Genomic DNA, 19809 nt, shown 5'->3' on the forward strand with positions numbered 1-19809 from the left:
CAAAAAATGTTTCACGCTATTCTAACAAAAATCTCCAAAACATAGAATAGTTATACACCACCTTTACAAACTTCATAATATTTGTATAGCAATAAAGGTTTTGACATTTGTACATCAATAACATTTGTGATATGTGGATATCTTGTGGAAAATTTTTAATATGTGGAAATCACATGAAAATATTTGGGTATTTTTTTTAAATAAATATTGCATAATTTTATGATATTTATAAAATAATAAATTTTCATTTTTGGAAATCCCTCTCATATATGTATCTATTATATATGTATTTATTATAGGTATTATAAATGTTTTATATGTTTTCGTTGATGAAGAAGAAGATTGATATGTACTATGATTGAAGTAGTTGTATTATGATGTCCTGATAATTTGTTTTGTAATTTTAATTTTAATTATTTTTAATATGACAAAAAAATATTATTATTTCAATATTTTTTAACCCATTATAAATTCGAATTAAAAAATACAAAATACTTAAAAGTAAATGTCTCTTTGTTGACTTTATTCAAGCTAGTATACATGCCTAGGGGCAATCCACTCACTAATTAAGTAATCAAGGTTTTATACACACTCAAAGATTCATCAAACAATACATCGTCTCTAAACATTCAAACTATTACACTTTTCATCCATAGTAACATGAGTGTACATAAACCTATAATGTATCATAGTATGTATAATCTATATAGTTATAAGCACAACCCAAGTGTCCATTTAGTTCATAGTATGCTAGTTATTTGCATTTTATGGATAAGACAACAAACTCCATAATCCAAGTATTCAAGAATGATAATATTGTGTGAGGAATTTTGAGATCCTCTAATAAAATAGCATGAGTCCACTGAGTGCATATTCCATCCCAACCCTTACCCATAGTAGCCAAGTGAAAGAAAATATTACACATTATCAATATATCAACCATAAACATAATCCAAAAATTTATGTATGATTCAACATATAACACAAATTGTAAACTCTACAACATAATTAATAACACTAGATATCCATACAAAAACATATATCACCTTTTAACGTAACTCATCATCCTTAAAAAAAAAATAAAAAAAATTAACCAAATATAAAATTTAATCTATAAAATTATAAAATATTTTAAAATTTAATTAGAAAATTATATTAATTTAAATTTAAATTTAATATAAAATATTATTAAACCTATTTTTTTTTCATCAAGAAAAAAATCTTTATATTTCATGGCAGAAATATACATGTTCCAGCCTCTCGTAAGAAACGCCCTCTGAGACCTTTTTGCTATATTGTCTATCTATTCGCTATCCTCTTTTGGAAACCAAAGACTTTTTGTTTGATAATTTAATCTATAAAATTATAAAATATTTTAAAATTTAATTAGAAAATTATATTAATTTAAATTTAATATAAAATATTATTAAACCTATTTTTTTTCCGAAAAATTCTTTATATTTCATGGCAGAAATATACATGTTCCAGCCTCTCGTAAGAAACGCCCTCTGAGACCTTTTTGCTATATTGTCTATCTATTCGCTATCCTCTTTTGGAAACCAAAGACTTTTTGTTTGATAATATATAAGCGGAGATAACATTTAATCCATGTGATGTTAAAAAAGTTTTTAATATCTCTTCCAGGATTAGACTATGTCAATGTCGTATTTTGTGATTAAACAAAGGAGTTGTTTTTAGTGTGATTTTTTTGGAGATTTTAATGACGAAATTTAATGACGAAATTCGATCAAAAAAAATTGAATTTAAATTTTGATTTGTATTATTTAAAATGGTTTTTTAACTGTATATTTGAATTCAGCACCTTGAAAAACCCCTGGGATATTTTGATTGTGCAAAAATTAACTATCAAACTTACGATTTCAATAAATTGCGACCAAATTTCAACAAAAAAAACTCACCAAAAAAACTTTCAAAAAAATCTCTTTAAAGGCAATTCCTTAAACCAAAAGCAAGATACGAATTTGTCGATAGACTTCTTTGGCACATCAATAAGACCGCCATATTCAGTTGGAACAGTGTACCCCTTCTCTATTTTCAAAAGTGGGTGTTCCATATTTACATCGACTGACAACGTACGGTCACAAATTTAAGGATGGGTACGTTAATAGGTTAAGGGTAGTTTTATTTTTAGCGAGTTATCTTATTTAACGGGATGAGTCATATTAGGAATTTGGGAGGCTCTTTTTAGAATATTTTATTTGGTTTCTTTACAGCGAGGAAAATCAAAATTAGATAGTGGACTTTTTATCTAAAAGGGTATCAAGAAAGGAGTTTGGAAAATTATATATTGCTGTTTATGTCAACGATATTATGTCGAAGGTTGGAAGTATCTATTTCTTCTAAATCTGTTTTTTCCTTAACGTTATTTTGAAGAAATTTTGTGAGATATTTATTTCTCTTAAATCTGGATTTTTTTTTAATGTTATTTTGAAGAAATTCTGTAAAGTTAGGTAAAAACACTGTAATGTAACAAGGTTATTAGTAGGAAAATTATGGACTATGGAAAATCATATTTGAAAATAATTGTAGTCTGTGTTGCATGAGGGTTGGGAAAGTGGGAACGCTGAGAACTTGGGTAAGGGTGTAGGGAAAGGCTAAAAGTTTCCCCAAATTTTATAGGAAACAGCTAATCCGTATGGGTGTCTTTTTACTTGAGTCTCTCGCTTTTATATAAATAAAATATTAAAATGTCAAGTTCACTATTAGTTCTATGACACGTGAGTAGTCTTCCAAACAATCTGGCTTAAAAATACAAAGGAACAATTTACATATGTTTCTCCAGTACAAAAAGTAAAGCAACTCAATCTGCTTAAAGATACAAAGGAGCAATTTTACATATGTTTCTCCTGTACAAAAAGTAAAGCAACTCTAATGATTAATCATTCACTATTACATACTGTATGTACATATAATCTTTTGCTATATATATACATAAACAACAAAATAAATACTTATCAGCATGGCATCCCAGATATCACCCTTACATCAAGGTGCCACAAGCTTCCTTAACCTATCCAGAGATTGCTCCAGTTTATCAATTAAAGATATAGGTGTTAAAGATGTTTTTGGCATTTCTTTCTGGGAAGATTTCAACATAGGCTCATGTTTTGTGGGCAATTCAACAAAGATAACATATATATATGAGATTTTGTAAGAAAAAGATTTTATCAAATTTCAAGCCCATTTGGCGAGCAAAGACATGGCCCCTGCACCGAACAAGAGAGCGAGGTATGAGGACAGCTGAAGCGCTCCATTTTGTTTCATCCGAGAGGAATTGATAAAATCTGCAGCAATAAGATCCACCAGAGCCATGTATATCAGAATTCCCGAAGACGCAGAATTAAAGACCCCTTCAACGATCAGTGCAGTGGGGCTGTTCTCGTTGTAAACCGACGAGATCCCAATTCCTAGTGCAATACCAAACGGCGTTGTCACAGCAAAGAAGAATGTCATAAGGATAACTGCAGCCGACTTATTCTTGAAACCCGCCTGCTCCACTCAAAAAACACAGATTTCAATCAATCAACCTTATTATCAATGTAAATATTCCTGCTTTATACTAGTTGAATTTTTGAAGATTTAAGGGATAAAAGTTATTACCTGAACAATGCATCCACCAAGGCCCATTCCTTCAAAACATTGGTGAAATGATAAGGCCGCCACCAAAGGCCTAATTGTGCAGGGACTTTCAGATGCGCCCAATGAGATTCCAATAATAACGGAGTGAGCAACAATACCCAACTCTAACACCTGATATTAACCATGTCCCATTCTGCATGATGTTAAATTTAATAATATAGCTATTGAAAGCTGCAGTTGGGAGTTTGAATCTTAGAATTTTACCTGCGCAATCACACGATAACGAATAGTGGAACCTTCAGTTATAGTATTGGATCCATGGGCATGCCCATGTGTACCATGTGAGTTATGATTCTGATGTTCTGGGTCATTCCCCCCACCACTATCTGCACCCCAGTAAGATGATTCTCTTTGTTTTGATTTCTCAAGTGAGAGCGCTCGTAGTAACCAGTGGCCAGAGCATCCACCATGAGAGTACAAATTGCGGCCATCATTGCTATAAACCCAGCAAAGGGGAAGTTGCCCCATGGATTCGTATTTAAGCATTCACTGGTAAGAGATTCGAAGGCATCAGGAAGAACATGGATGAAACCAGTAGCAAGAATCACTCCGGCAGCAAAAGCCTTAATGACGAAGAATATATTCCTCTCAGGCTTTAAAGCAGGGAAAGTCCTGCCCAGAACAGGCAAACATACCCCAATAGTGCCTGCCACAAGAATAGATACGAGTGCCCCAATCTTCAAATGGAGAGCTTCTGTCTTGTTTCTGCATTCACTGTCTTTACCAGAGCAAGTATCCTCTTCTGCACCCACAAAATTGACCATGGAACATAAGGCCATGGTCGCACCAGCTATGATGCATTTCATGGCGGCTGAAGCATTTGCCATTCTTCACACTCCAGCGATCTAGTTCCCAACGCACACCCCTTTATCAAAGTCCAAAGAATGTCCTCATAATATCGACACTTGCACTGCTTCCGCGTTGGTTTGTTACGATTACTATGCATAAATATCTCCCTCTAACAAAATGTAATAATTAATTTATTTTCCCAACGCGCACTTCTTTATCAAAGTCCAAAGAATGTCCTCATAATATCGACACTTAACAGCTTCAATTCATAGCCATTCTGAAAGTCCAAAGAATGTGATCTTAATATCGTCAATTGCACTGCCTCCCTATTTCCTTGCTGGGAACTTTATTGTCTTTACTCACGGGTGACCAGCGAAGTCCTACAATCATGCTCCACATTTGGAAGTAAACAGAACCGTATACTATAAAATGACGAATATGTCGACATTCCTGCACCTCGGGTGACTCCGTAAGTGTTCAACGAAGCAAACAGGGAGGCCAGGGTACATGAGGAGAAATCAAACTGGAAAAGGTTCGAATCTAAATAGGTTTAGAGTACATGCATATAACTATTTTTATGGGTAAACAAAGTCGTTCGAATTTAGATGGTTGGAATTTAGATAATAAAAAATATAAAATTTCCCCCTAAATGTTTAAGTGCTTTGACGTTAGTTTAAGTTTTTACAATTTTTTTTAACGAGTGATATGTGCTTATTTATGTTTTATTTGTGGTTTCAGAAATTGCCATTCAGGGTATCTAAGTCGTTAAAATAATTTGGGGTGGCACACGGCTTGTGCCACACCAACCCTAAAGCTAACTGAATTTTAGTGTATCTTTTCCATAGCACGGGTTCAATAACCTTCATGAGGTTCAATCATGGGTTAGCAAAACCTTCTTGAGGATCAATCCTGGGTGGCCTTGCTAAGGAAGCTTATCCTCAACTTGTTGTGCTAGTGAGACTTGACTAAGTTTCCAAAATCATACTAGTTTAACTTAAATTCTAAAATTTAAATTTAAGTTGAGATAAGAATGAAAGTGTAGGCAATTAGTTTAAATTAAGCTTAAATATTGACATTAATTTAAAATGATAAATAACATATTATGTCAATATTTATCTGGTGAGGAATGTTATGGAAATATCTATAGTTGATTGAATTTAAAAGATAATTTTTTCCAATTTTTTATTATATTTAAATTAAAAATAACCTGAGATTAATAATAAATGACAAATTATATCAATATTCTTTGGCCCACAAAAAAATACATCTAACATTAATTGGAAAAAATTTACACTCTAACATTTCCAAATCTTAATATGTTTAAACTATATTCATTAAATTGTGTTTACCATTTCCAATAAAAAAATTGGAGTGTTAAAATTTGATTTATGAATATTTTTTTTATAATTAAAATACAACTTCTTTTATCTATAATTATATTTTGAAAATTTGTCTAAAATAATATATTATTTTGAAATTCTTTGAAATTTTACTTAGATATTCAAAAAAAACAAAATCAACTTATTTTTTACTAAATTAAAATATCAAAAAAATTAATAATATAATAAATATTTTAAAATTTAATTTGAATACAAATATATATATATTAAAAAAATGGTTTTCATTTTTAATATCATAAAGGTGATAAAATATAAGTTTTAAAAAGACAATAACACCTAAATTATGTGTATATATATAAACTATATTTATTTATCTAAACATTTTAAAAGTAATAACAACAAGTTATATAAATAAGTAATATTAAGTATATATAGTTTTACTTATTAAAAAAATTGATTGATCAAAATATTTATATATATTCAAAAGTAGTGAGGCAATATATCCACATACTCATAGGTACGGAGGTTAATAAATTATACTGGATTATTATTATTATTTTTAATATTTTCTTATTATAATAATATTTTTTTATTTTTTTTAAATAATATGAGTTTTTAGATGATTGATATTTATAATTTGTAGCTTGAGAGAGTTTTAGTGGGTGTATAAGCCATTAGAATTATCAAAAATCATTGGATATCACCTGGACTAGATCACACCAACCCTTAAGATTTCACCACAAAATATCTTAATAAAACACTTGATCATCATCTGTCCTAGAACAATAAACATTATTATAATATAAATAATATAAATATATTTTATTCAAATATATATATATATATATATATATATATATATATATATATATAATAATAATAAATTATTACTTAATATAAAACATTTAAAATAATTAATAAATATATTTTTTAAATCCCTTCCTCTTATTATAAAAAAAATTGATAATTCTTTTCCCAACTTCAATAAGTATTTACGGACATTGAGGTTAGTTTACATATTGGATTAAAAAATGATAAATGGAAAATATTCTAACGATGATCTTGAGAAAATATTTGCAATTGATTGAATTTGAATGATAGTCAATTACTCAAACATGGGCTTTTTAAATACGGAGCAATATAGTTGGGGGCCAAATATGAACAAAATGTGATGGATGCGACACAAAGATGTATGGAACACTGTAACTAGACTCAAGGGGACTTGAAACATACTCCATAGATGTAAGGGTGACTCAACTTGGATGCTCAAAACAAGGGTGACTCCATGATGTTGCCACATGGGGGAGGCCTAGAGGGGACCATTAAAACATGAGTAAAGGATGGCTACTCATGAATAAAATCGACACGTTAGTCAACTAATGCATGAGTAAAGTGGTACCATAGTATAGATTGCTCAAATGAAGAAATTTGATTTTAATAAGCAGCAAAGTGAGACCTCATGGAAAAATGGTTTCCTAGTGACATTTCAAATTAGCAAAAACAAAGTGATAGCCATTATAGAACTCGGTGAGATATTTCCAACAGTGTTGATGGTTCATCAAACAGAGCTACGATTTGGTCACAATGGACGATGGAAAATCTATGGTTTTTCCTATAGAAGGCTGTTTTGCCCCAAAATCCAAGTCACTTGCATAGTGATTTGTTGTAAAACTTGGAGTGGAGGAGAAGGCCCTAAATCTTATGGAGATTGTAGCAGAAAAATAAAATGCTAAAAATTTGGATCTATGAGTTTCAGGTAGGTGGCCTGACTTTTCTAAATGGCCTTAATGGTTCATGGAAGGATTGTTCCTGATAAAGAATCAAGGTAAGAAAGGAATGCAAGAGTGAAATACTAGAGAAGGTTTAGGATTATCCCCGCCGACTAAGTCAAACAAGGGGACTGTGTGGTAATTATGGCATCACATAGAGTAGAATGTTTGAATAGATGGCATAAATTATCTGTAATATGTGATGTGCATATGGCTCGACGGAGAGGTCAGTAGGATAAACTATCCAAGGAATGAAAGGATAATCAACCATACCTAGATCATTGGGTTCTAGGCTGAGACTTATGTTAATCAAGTGAGAAGGTGGCCAAGGGTGCCATCATGCCTCCAAGCATGAGATATTTCCCCTTAACATATGTGGTGGAGGGGAACTGATGGGGTATCTGAAAGGTGGGAATGATGCCCCTAGTTTGATGAATTTGTCAAGTGCCATTTTGTTTGAAGTTTTCAAATAATGGATTCAAGCATTCAGACCTACTGGCACAAGATCTTGTAGATGATAATGAGTAGATGTAGAGGCATAAGTTCCCCCCCAGTTGCGGATGGATGGATGTAGCATGATATGGACATGTTGAATGTATTTAGAATAATGGATTCCAAACACTTCTTGATAATGTGGTTCACCATTTGTCTATGTTATGGATGTCTTCTCGTGAGAAGTGTGGATAGATACAGTTTGAGAAAGGAAATGGTGTATTACCAATCTGATTTGGTACTGCATATATAAGTCAAATGGGTTGAATGTCTTGGTTCACATACATGGCGTGACTATACCAAAGAGTGGCTTCGGATATAATGAAATGATGCTTACCTAAATGACATATTGGTTGAACAACAACAATGTCTAAGGGACTGAGTTGTTGATTTAAGATAGAGGAATGATTAAGTGGATCAACCCTATGGTGATCTGGAGTGAGATGGGAATTTAGAGACTCTTTACAATTGGGGAATAATATTGGTACTAGATTCAACACTACGAGATGCACTATTAGGGTAATTGTGTGTCCTAGACTCTCAAAATTGGATGCCCCCTTACCCAAACATTGGGTGTCAAGGTAATGGCCACAAGGTGGATGTGGATCGAATGGGTTTGAGGTAAGGGTTTATTGAACCAATCGACCTCACAATGGATGTAGTCTTTGGACTCCACAACATATTAATCATGGGTTTGTTGCAGACAGACATATGTACGATGGTGCATATCATCCGAAGGATAATCAAGGGTGGTCATGGCTTCCATGATGTCTTCATCAGAATGGAATATGGGGGTACTGAAGGAAGAAGTATCACATGATGAAGAGGATCTACCTCAGGCATCTTCATGAGAGTCAAGGTTCACATACGCATCATCAAGGCTAAGAAACCAGTGACTACTATATCTAACATCTACTAATGTTGAGACCAAAGTGTTCATGGAAGAAGGTTCAACAGAATCATCATAGGAGATGTCAAGATAGTCCCAATATATCAATCCCATGCATGATGACATGTAGAGAATAGGGGTGGTACTATCCGCCATCTTGAGATCATGGGGAGGGATCACGATGGGTGGTTGAGAAACCTCCTCTTCTGGAATAGGAGTGGGACCATAACCCATGGGTAGAGGAGAGGTGGATTCACTATGAGCGACCTCTAATTCATGAAGCACTTGAAGTGTATCCTAAAATTGTTTGAGATGGGGACATCAATGAGAATAATGGCCATAATTATCACATAAAACACATGGGTGATTCATGCGTAATGATCTATTTTTCGTAGCTGACTCGGGTAAGGTGACAATGACCTCGGGAATGTTAGAATTAGGGAAGGTATCAGAGACCAGATTCCTTATATGAGGGATTTTAGGAGAATTTTTGTGGCATGACCAAAAACTTCACACAAAGCACATAGAGGAGTAGGCTTTGGCGACTTAGGAGTAGCTGGAGTTGGTTGGGGTGCCTTGTCTTTGATTCCATTTTTCTAGGTTTTTCCCACCTCACCAAATGCTTTCACAACATGAGTAAGTTCATGTTGAGGTTGTTGTGGAACAAAAGAAAACAAAGGGGCAGGAACAACAGGTTGAACCAGGAAAAAAACAGTGTAAGGTTTGAGTTGATCTAGAGGAGTGTTTGCTGGAGGATCAATGTACCATACTAGGATCCCTAAGGTAATGCTAGGTAAACTCAACATGGCCATAATAAGTGTATAATAAACTCCAGGGGGTGGAAAAAAGAACGGTATATGACCAAAAGTGTAATGGCCTAGGTTACTATTCTGAGATGGTTAAGACTGAGGGGAATGGTTTCGGGATGAAAAGGGCTAGGAGATATACCAGCAAAGGGAAGGGGACCTTGATGAGTAATACCAGAAGGTTGGATTGAGTTGGGAAAAAAAGGTTGTGGAGGTGCTGACTGTGGTGAAAGCATACCAAACCTCTTATGGGCAGCTGTGATGCTTGAAGCATGCAAAAAGTGAATGAGATAGGCTTAGATGGAGTAGGTTGTGGACCATAATAAGCACCAAGCAAGGTGGAATCTTTGTAGACTACAGGAGAGGCATTGGTTAAGGATGAGACAATCTTATTTCCAGTCATCAATTAGATAGTGGATTGAGGTAAAGTTAGAGATTTGGGATCATAGTACATCAGTTGGTCGGTAGTGATGATCTTTCCATTATGAGGGAATCACATCTTAATGTGAACCGCAGATGAAAAATATGACATAACATGGGTATACCTACGACCCAAAAGGATGTTATAATCTAATGGGGCATCAATGACCTTGATGTTATAAAGACATTCTTGCCAGCAAGTGATGGTGGAAGGAGACATGTCAGGTGAACCAATTTGCTTCCAAACACAAGAAACCAATACATAAGTGAAGGAACCTTCATGTATAATACACCATTGAACAATGGCGTTTCTTATGGAGACTGGTATTTGAAAAGAAACGGATGAAGGTAGGGGAGAATGTTCTGACTTGTCAACGTCAAAGACAATCATACAATCTTCATGGGGATCCACAATACCCAAAGAAGAGAGTAGAACTTTCCATTGGATGGGAACATCTAAAGGACTTCCAGCATAGACATGGCATCAGAAGATTGCACCAAGTCATTTACTGTTATGAAACCAGCTCACAGAAAGATAGAAAAGATAGATCAACGCCTTAGAATTCAGCCTCTTTGAGGGGGAAACCTCCTTTACATTACAAAAATGAATGATTCTTTGATAATTCAAATGAAAAAACCTCCTTTCTATATATAGGAGTCTAAGGAGTCACAATATAACCCAGCCGACCTAACAATAAGAATATAAAGGCACAAAAATAAAAATAGAGGGATTTTATGGGGCACAATAATAACAATATGGGGACAATAAGGCCACAACAATATTAATAATGGATACAACTACAATAGTAATGGGGTAATCACTAGTATTATAGGGACCTAACATGCCCATCTCCTTCAAAAAAGTGTTGTCCTCAACGCTTGAGTAGTCCTGGATGATTCTGTATAAAATTCTCATCCTCCCATGTGGAATCTTCAACGGATAAGTTCTTCCACTTGATGAGATACTTCGAAATTGATCAATTTCGTAGCTGTCAAGTTCTTGTTTCTGTGACTGCTTCCGGTTCCAATATAATTTTTCCTTCCTTGTCACGTTCTGGCAATATTGTTTGAACTGGGAGCTTGTCGCCTATAACCTTCTTTAAACATGAAACATGGAAAACTGGGTGCACTCAAGAAGCTGCAGGAAGATCCAATTTGTATGCCATAGTACCAATCTTTTGTGACACCTTGTACGGACCATAATACTTTGGTGATAATTTATTGTCCTTCATAGCTTGCTTGAGGGATATTTGTTTATATGGTTGTAGCCGTAGGAATACCCAATCACCTACATCAAAACTTCTTTCGTTGCAATGTTGATCTTCCTGTTGTTTCATTCTATTCTGCGCCAACACGAGGTTATCCTTTAAGAGTTGGAGGACTTGTTGTTGATGCTTGATGTGATGTTCCACTGCTTGAACCTTAGAATTTTCTCTTAAATATGATGTGATGGATGGTGGCTGATATCCATAAAGTGCCATAAATGGGGCCATTTTTGTTGTTGTATGGAATGAAGTGTTATACCACCATTCAGTCAGAGGCAACCATTTGACCCATTGTGTCTGTTTAGCATATACAAAGCAACAAAGATATCCTTCCAGACATTTGTTTACTATCTCATTTTTCCCATCAGATTGAGGATAATAAGATGAGATATGAGCTTACTGAATACCGAGACAAGAAAATAATTATGTCCAAAAATTTCCAGTGAAAATGGGATCTCTGTCACTTACAATAATCTTTGGGTTTCCATGTGGCTTTTGAATTGTTTCCATAAATGCCATAGAAACTGTACTAGCTTTAAATGGATGTGATAATGCACAAAAGTGTGCATACTTGCTAAGTCTATCAACTACCACCATGATGAAACTCTTTCCCTCAGACTTGGGTAAACCTGTGATAAAATCCATTAAAGCCTCCTCCTAACATTGGCTTGGAATGGATAAAGGTTGTAATAGACCCGGGGTCTTAATTGTTTCAACTTTATTTTGTTGGCAAACCAAACATTCCGCCACAAATTTTTGAATATCTGATTTAAGGCCATCCCAAAAAAATTCCTTCTGAACCCTATGGTAAATTTTTAAAAATCCTGAGTGCCCTCCTAAGGGAGAAGTGTGCAATTCCATAAGAATCTTTTGTTTGAGTTGGGAATTCTTACAGAGGTATAAGTGATCTTTGTACCATAACGAATCATTTTTCTAGCTAAATGTATCAGATGTACTGGAATCCTGTTGTAACTTTCGAATAAGTGCCCACACTTCTTCATCATTCTTCCATTCCTCCCTTGCTTCGTTTATTCAATCTGGTTGGATAATAGAAATGGCACACAATAATGCTTCCACATCCTTATCCTTTCTTGAGAGTGCATCTGCCACCACATTTCGCTTCCCTTTTTTGTAGATGATTTCAAAGTCATAACCAAACATCTTTGTGACCCACTTTTGTTGCTCTTCAGAGGATAATATTTGTTCTAAAAAGTATTTAAGGCTATCATGTTCTGTTTTTACCTTTAAGTGTCTTCCCATTAGGTATGGTCGCGATTTCTTAAGTGCATGTAGCATTGCCAACATTTCCTTCTCATAAATAGATTTGTGTAAAAACTTTCCCTTGATTGGACAAATTTCAAAAGCAATGGGTCTTTCATCTTGCATTAAAACAACACCAATTCCATTTCCTAAAGCGTCACATTTTGTGAAGTCCGGTATAGCTAAGACCAGTGCTTGGCACATTGCCTCTTTAAGATGTTCTAAGGCCTTTGCTGCTTCTGGATTCCATGAAAATGCATCTTTCTTCAATAATGTTGTTAGAGGTTCTGCTATTCTCCCATAATTCTTAACAAACTTGCGATAATACCCTGTCAACCCGAGAAATCCTCACAGATGCTTTATGGATGTGGGGATTTTCCATTCCTTAATGGCTTTAATTTTGCTAGGGTCTACCTTAACTCCTTCATGAGATACGATATGACCCAGATATTCCACCTCTTGTACTCCAAAGAAACATTTGGATCTTTTTGCATATAATTGTTTCTCCTCTAATAATTGTAGCACCCTGTCAACCTGTTCAACATGATCCTTCCAAGACTTGCTATAGATTCGTATATCATCAAAAAATACTAACACAAATTTTCTAAGGAAGGGTTTGAAAATGGAATTCATCAAACCTTGAAATGTAGAAGGTGCATTGGTAAGACCAAAAGGCATGACCAAAAATTCATAATGACCCTCATGAGTTCTAAATGTTGTTTTCAGAATGTCTTCAGTCTTCATTCTTCATTTTGATTTGATGATATCCTGAACGAAGATCCAACTTGGTGAAGTAAATTGATGCATGCAATTCATCCAGTAATTTATCAATGACAGGAATGGGAAACTTATCTTTAATAGTGAGCTTGTTGAGCTCCCTATAATCCGGACACATGCACCATGATCCATCCTTCTTGTGCACCAATACTACTGGAGCAGAGAAAGAACTTTGACTAGGTTGAATTATACCAGCCTCTATCATTTCTGCAACCATACATTCAATTTAACTCTTTTGGGAATAAGGATATTTGTACGGCCTGATGTTTGGAGGAACACTTCCTGGAATCAGATGAATAGCATGATCATGATCACGAATAGGTTGGAGACCTTTGGGAGTCTCAAATACCTTGGAATGATTGTCCAAGACTTTTTGTAGATCTGGATAAATAGATGATTCGATGTGGAAACATCTAGCGAACATAATTGTGCAATTACACCTCTTTGTTCCTTTTCTAGAAGCTTTGTCATACCGTTAGAGCTTATTAACTTTCCTGGTTTCCCTGCAATACCCCTTAATTCAGCTTCCTTTCCTTCTGCAGAAAATTTCATGAAAAGTTCTTGAAAATTAAAAGCTATTGTACCCAAGGATTGTAGCCATTGGACTCCTAGTACAATATCAACACCTCCCATTGGAATGGAAAGCATTGGGCTATTCAATACATATTGGATAGCTTGATATTATGGCACTTTCCAAAGCAATTTATTGTTCCTCCATTTGCAACCATCACTTGACACTCTGGTGTTGGATATAGGAAGCAATTCAATTCTTTGCTACCTTACAATGAATAAAATTGTGGGTACTTCCTGAATCAATCAACGCTATTACCTTTTTCTTCTTGATTTGTCCTTCTATCTTGATGGTTTGAGGAGTGGTAATTCCAGCCAATGCATTACAAGTAATGGTCGAATTCATTTCTTCTTTATCCAGGCTTTGTTCCTAGAGTATATACTCTTCTTTTGACCTTTCTTGCTCCTTTTCTTATTCCTCTTCACATTCTATGTAGAATAATTTCTTCTCAGCACACTTATGACCTTTAGTGTATTTGCTATCACAACTGTAACAAAGCCCTTTTGCTCTTTTTTCTTCCATTGTTGTGGTGTCAACATTATAGGTTGTGGAAGACTAGGGGCAACAACACTTCCATCTTTATAGTTGTGAGTGGTATGCTTCCTCGTTGCCATAATTTTTCTTTCCATTTTTCTTACTAACCTGAATGCCCTCTCTAATGAATCAGGTTCCCAAAGGCAAACATCATGTTGGATATTATCCTTTAAAGTCCCTATGAACACATCAATCCTATGCCCCTCTGGAATATTTTTTACCCTTATGTTCAATTTTTGGAGCTCCTCAATGTGCTCCATTATTGAACCCTTTTGTTTGAGACTTATCAATTGGCTAAAAAAAGTGTTGCTTTTTGTATCCTCATAATGTGCTGTCAATTATTCTGTAAAAATTTCCTAAGTGATAATTTGTTTATGAGAGCAAAGCCATTGATACCATACAAACTGATTTGGTTCCAAATATAGAGTTGCAATACGTACCTTTTGTGTGTTTTGCACATTATTGAGATCGAAAAATTGCTCCATCTGTAATATCCATGTTGCGGGATCCTTGCCATCAAACTTCCTCATATCGATTTTTGGAATATGGTGGGTCTTCGATCCAACATTAGAATCTATGAAATCATGATTAACATTTCTTTTGTTCGCATCATGAGTTTCCTTTACTACCCTTTCACCGTTAGTAAGTATTTCTTGTAGAAAATTTGTCAAATCTAGCTTCAAATCTGCCATGTTTGTCTTCAAATTTGTCTTCAAATCTGTCTTCAAATTGTCCATCTTAGCTTCCAAGCCATTCATCTTATCTTCCACGCCCTTTATCTTAGACTCCATGCCATTTATCTTAGCTTCTGTTAGCTTTTGTGAGAGTGACATTTGTTGCACTTGGTCTTGTAATTTTGATATATCATGTAGCATTTCTTCCTCTTCTTCATGAGTCATGCTAGAGCTTTCAGGTTGCTTACTAGGTGTTTGCATTTTCTTTCCTCGGGGCATCAATTACCGATAATAATGCTCTACTATGCCCTTTGATTTCTTTCAAAATAATTTTTCAAACCAAACTTAAGAAAAAAATTTAAAATGTCTACACACCTTTTTTCACTTTGTAGGAGCTCGATATTGCCTTTGATGTATCTTTGTAATTTTGGATCATTCAGTTCTGAAATTGTGACCTGCAGTATCCCTCTGTGTCCTCTTTCCAATGCCACTAGTCTGATCCAAATTGGATTCTCCAAGGAAGAGTTATGCCCAATATCCCACAGTGACCTGATTATAGACTAGTTCAGTAGAGAGAACTTGTATGACATGCCACATGTCCCTGTTTCAACCTTTGGCTCTGAAAAATATATACAAGAAACTACAGTCAGTCCTCTTTCTGTATCTTCTTACGAAATTTCAACCTGATGCTCAGAGAGAATGTTATGATGATTTTCGCCAGGTCGCCTGTTTGGAATGTAATTCAGGAGTCTGCAAAAAGACCAACTTCCTCAGATCATATCTCCGCAAATACAGTGCGAAAAGCTCTGAAATTCGGACCTGAGGTTTAGTGCGATTTCATATCAAATGGGTTTTTTCCGCTTCTGAAACGTCGCAGGAAAAAAGTTATTGCGAAAATGCCATGATGACCTATTTGAAGCAGCGAAACCCTAGAATCCAAAGCTCTGATACCAAATGTTATGAAACCATCTCACAAAAAGATAGAAAAGATAGATCAACGCCTTAGAATTCAGCCTCTTTGAGGGGGTAACCTCCTTTACATTACACATATGAATGATTCTTTAATGATTCAAATGAAAAAACCTCCTTTCTATATATAAGAGTCTAAAGAGTCACAATATAACCCAGCCGACCTAACAATAATAATATAAAGGCACAAACATAACAATAGAGGGATTCTATGGGGCACAGTAATAACAGTATGGGGGCAATAGGGGCACAACAATATTAATAAGGGATACAACTACAATAGTAATGGGGTAATCACTAGTATTATAGGGACCTAACATCTACTATGCTATAAGTATGGGCCTCTTTAGTAGAAGTATAATTTTGACATAATGGACCTTTGGGAATCTTGGGGATAACCTCTACCTTAGGTGGAGGGATCTGTAAAGGACAGGTGGTGGTTATAGGCCTCTGGCTGCACACACAACACTACCTCCGTGCGTTTATAGCCCAAAATCTCTAGCTCAGAGGGTGCGGCCTCAATATTTGAGATACCTTTCTAAGCCATCCTCCATACCTCTTCCGAAAACTGCATGTAACTTCTTAGAATGACAAATGACATAATGACAAAGATTTTCATACAAAAATTTAACAACTAACCTAGGACATGCCTAGTTGATGATAAATATTTCGCCAAACACATGGTAAACATGTAAGCTACATGTCATGTATGCATATCTAACCATGATAGTCTAATATTCATTTGAGAATCACCAAGAAGTCCCTATGTCCTCTCCACATAGCTACAACAACACTTATTAGTCAATACATTCATCAACCGATCAATAACTAAATAATTCATAACAATAGGCATATATAATACACATTATATGACAAACATATAACCAGAAAATAACCAACATAGAAGCCATGGAAACCCAACCATAATATCATGAACATAATCACTACAAATTCTCATAGATCACAATAGGAAAATGTCTCATATTAATATAGGAAAATACCAACCAAGTCAGGGACTTCCACGCACCACTCGACCATAGGTTTGGATGAACCAAATATCTCTTTCAACCAATCACCCTCGCGCCATATTCCAAGCATGAATGTGGGATATCATGGAATAAGCTAAGACAAAATCAAACCAGGGCTTCGAGAGGCCAAGCCATGCCTACCCTCAACTACATTGATTACACCTCCACAATTAGACATCACTAACACCAACCAAAGCAGTCTCTACCCAAGTTTTCTAGAGCTCCACGATCTAGTAACTCAACCCATAGCCCTCCAAGGCTCTAGAGCGTTTGTCTAACCCGGCTCCAGGGACTAGTATCTCAACCCACTAAGGGCTCCAGAGCATTTTTCCCAACCTAGGCTCCAAGACTAGTAACTCAATCCAAGTTGTTCTAGGGTTTCCAGAGCATTTATTCCAGCCCACAACCATAAGGTACATGACCACCAATTAGAAAAACATCAAGTAGAAAAACCCACAACACAATGACTATCTAGGAAATGGCAAGGCAAGGATAAAACAATTTTTTCTCCAGGAAAATCCCCATCCCAATGAAAATACTAACCGAAAAATCAGATTCATATTCCACACATCGAGAAATCGACAAGGAAAACACACATGCAACCTGTTACCTGCAAAGAAATTGAGCTATAGTTGTTGATCCAACTTCTCCCTTATGCTTTCCCACTTTACCTTGCCTTCTTTCTGCAATCAAAATGAATGCTAAAGTGCTCCAAGGTTTATCTAAGTGTGCAAGAGTATGAGAGAATGAGAGAATAAAAAATAGCTCTAAAATTGAACTGACAAAATGTTGTGAACTAATTCTAAGAAGCCTTTTTATCATTGAGACCTCTATTTTCTTCATTTTTCCTTCAACTTTCCTCTCATGTAAATATGTGTCTCTTCACGTTATTTTTTTCCTATTTTCCTTTATTTCATAAATAAATGACAATTAATGTCACTTTGTCTTTTCCAATACCTTTTCCAATTTCCACATCCATAAATTAATCACCAGCGATACCCATCACTATGTTTTTCCCAACATTCATCTTGGAATATGTGTCTCATGACCCTGGTCTTATTTTATTTACATAGAAAATCAACTAGGGGTTGTTACACCCCCCATAATTTGTTTATCCCTCCGTCCTCCTCTGCACCCCTTGTTCTCTTCCTGTCATTTATCTCCCTCTCAAAACTTGGATTATAAAATCAATATGTTAGTTTCTAAGAAATTAGTGACGTCATTCAACCAAGGGAGATGAACTCAAGCTTGGTAAATAATTTTCATAAGATAAGTATTGAAAATTTACATATTGCATATGAGTGAAATAAAAAATAAAATAATAAATCTATGAATGAAGATGGCTTAAAAGGATGCCAACCCTTAATTTTTTCATTAACCATAGCTAGTTAATGAGGGTATGCAATGACTAGTATTTAACTCAAATATACACTAAATCTTGCGATGACAATTAAATCTAAAATTATATAATCATAAATTTTTTGGTATGTGGATCTTAATTTGAATATCTTTGTTTCTTATGATAAATTTTGAAGAATTTATAAAGGTCATAGTCTATTTCTTATAAGTTTGGTAGTTTTTCAACACATGCAATAGTTATGTTATAAGTTTTGGAGATTCGTAGTGCATATTTTTTGGTCAAATTTACCCTAAATTCGATAAGGAATTACTGGAATCATAAGTCTAAGCTTTTAAATCTACACAATCTAAGTGCCTTAGAAGTTTTTCATGGCATTAAATCTATTTATGTGTTCCTGAATGCATTCTAAATAACAAAAATTCACAATATGACCAAAAATTGTCTCACATGATTCTGACAAAAATCTTCGAAACATAGAATAGCTATACACCACCTTTACAAACTTCATAATATTTGTATAGCGAAAAAGGTTTTTGACATTTGTACATCAGTAAAGTTTGTGATATGTGGATATCTTGTGGAAATTTTTTAATATGTGGAAATCACATGAAAATATTTGGGTATTAATTTTTTTAAATAACAAATATTGCATAATTTTATGATATCTATAAAATAATAAATTTTCATTTTTGAAAATCCCTATCATACTTGTATTTATTATAGGTAATTATAAATGTTTTACATGTTGTTGTTGATGAAGAAGAAGATTAATATCTACTATGATTGAAATAGTTGTATTAAGATCTCCTGATAATTTGTTTTGTAATTTTAATTTTAATTTTAATTATTTTTAATATGACAAAAGAATATTATTATTTCAATATCTTTTAACTCATTATAAATTAGAATTAAAAAATACAAAATATTTAAAAGGAAATGTCTTCATTCAAAATTTCAATTGGACTTTAGGAGATTGCAAGCTATATAGAAAATCTTATGTGCAGTCCTACTTTATTGACTTTATTCAAGCTAGTATACATGCCTAGGGGCAATCCACTCACTAATTAAGTAATCAAAGTTTTATAAAGTTTCAAAGAGAATCATGGTCCATTCATCAAACAGTAGAACATCTCTAAACATTCAAATTGTTACACTTCTCATCCATAATAACATGAGTGTACATAAAACTCAATTTATCATATTATT

The 19809-nt window shown here is 34.4% G+C and overlaps 1 pseudogene across 1 annotated transcript; it reads right to left on the reverse strand.

The window, feature by feature from the left end:
- Window positions 1–2772: 2772 nt before the first annotated feature.
- On the reverse strand, window positions 2773–4595 carry LOC149234910 (zinc transporter 8-like; annotated as a pseudogene). Its single transcript, XR_016268239.1, has 3 exons — window positions 3865–4595; window positions 3622–3771; window positions 2773–3510 (listed from the first exon to the last, which is right to left on the reverse strand). The product of XR_016268239.1 is annotated as a zinc transporter 8-like (transcript).
- Window positions 4596–19809: the final 15214 nt, after the last annotated feature.

The sequence above is a fragment of the Pinus tabuliformis genome, chromosome 8 (genome assembly GCF_031772625.1).
Source record: "Pinus tabuliformis cultivar Carrire ecotype Pingquan chromosome 8, CPIR1, whole genome shotgun sequence".
Taxonomy (NCBI): Eukaryota; Viridiplantae; Streptophyta; class Pinopsida; order Pinales; family Pinaceae; genus Pinus; species Pinus tabuliformis.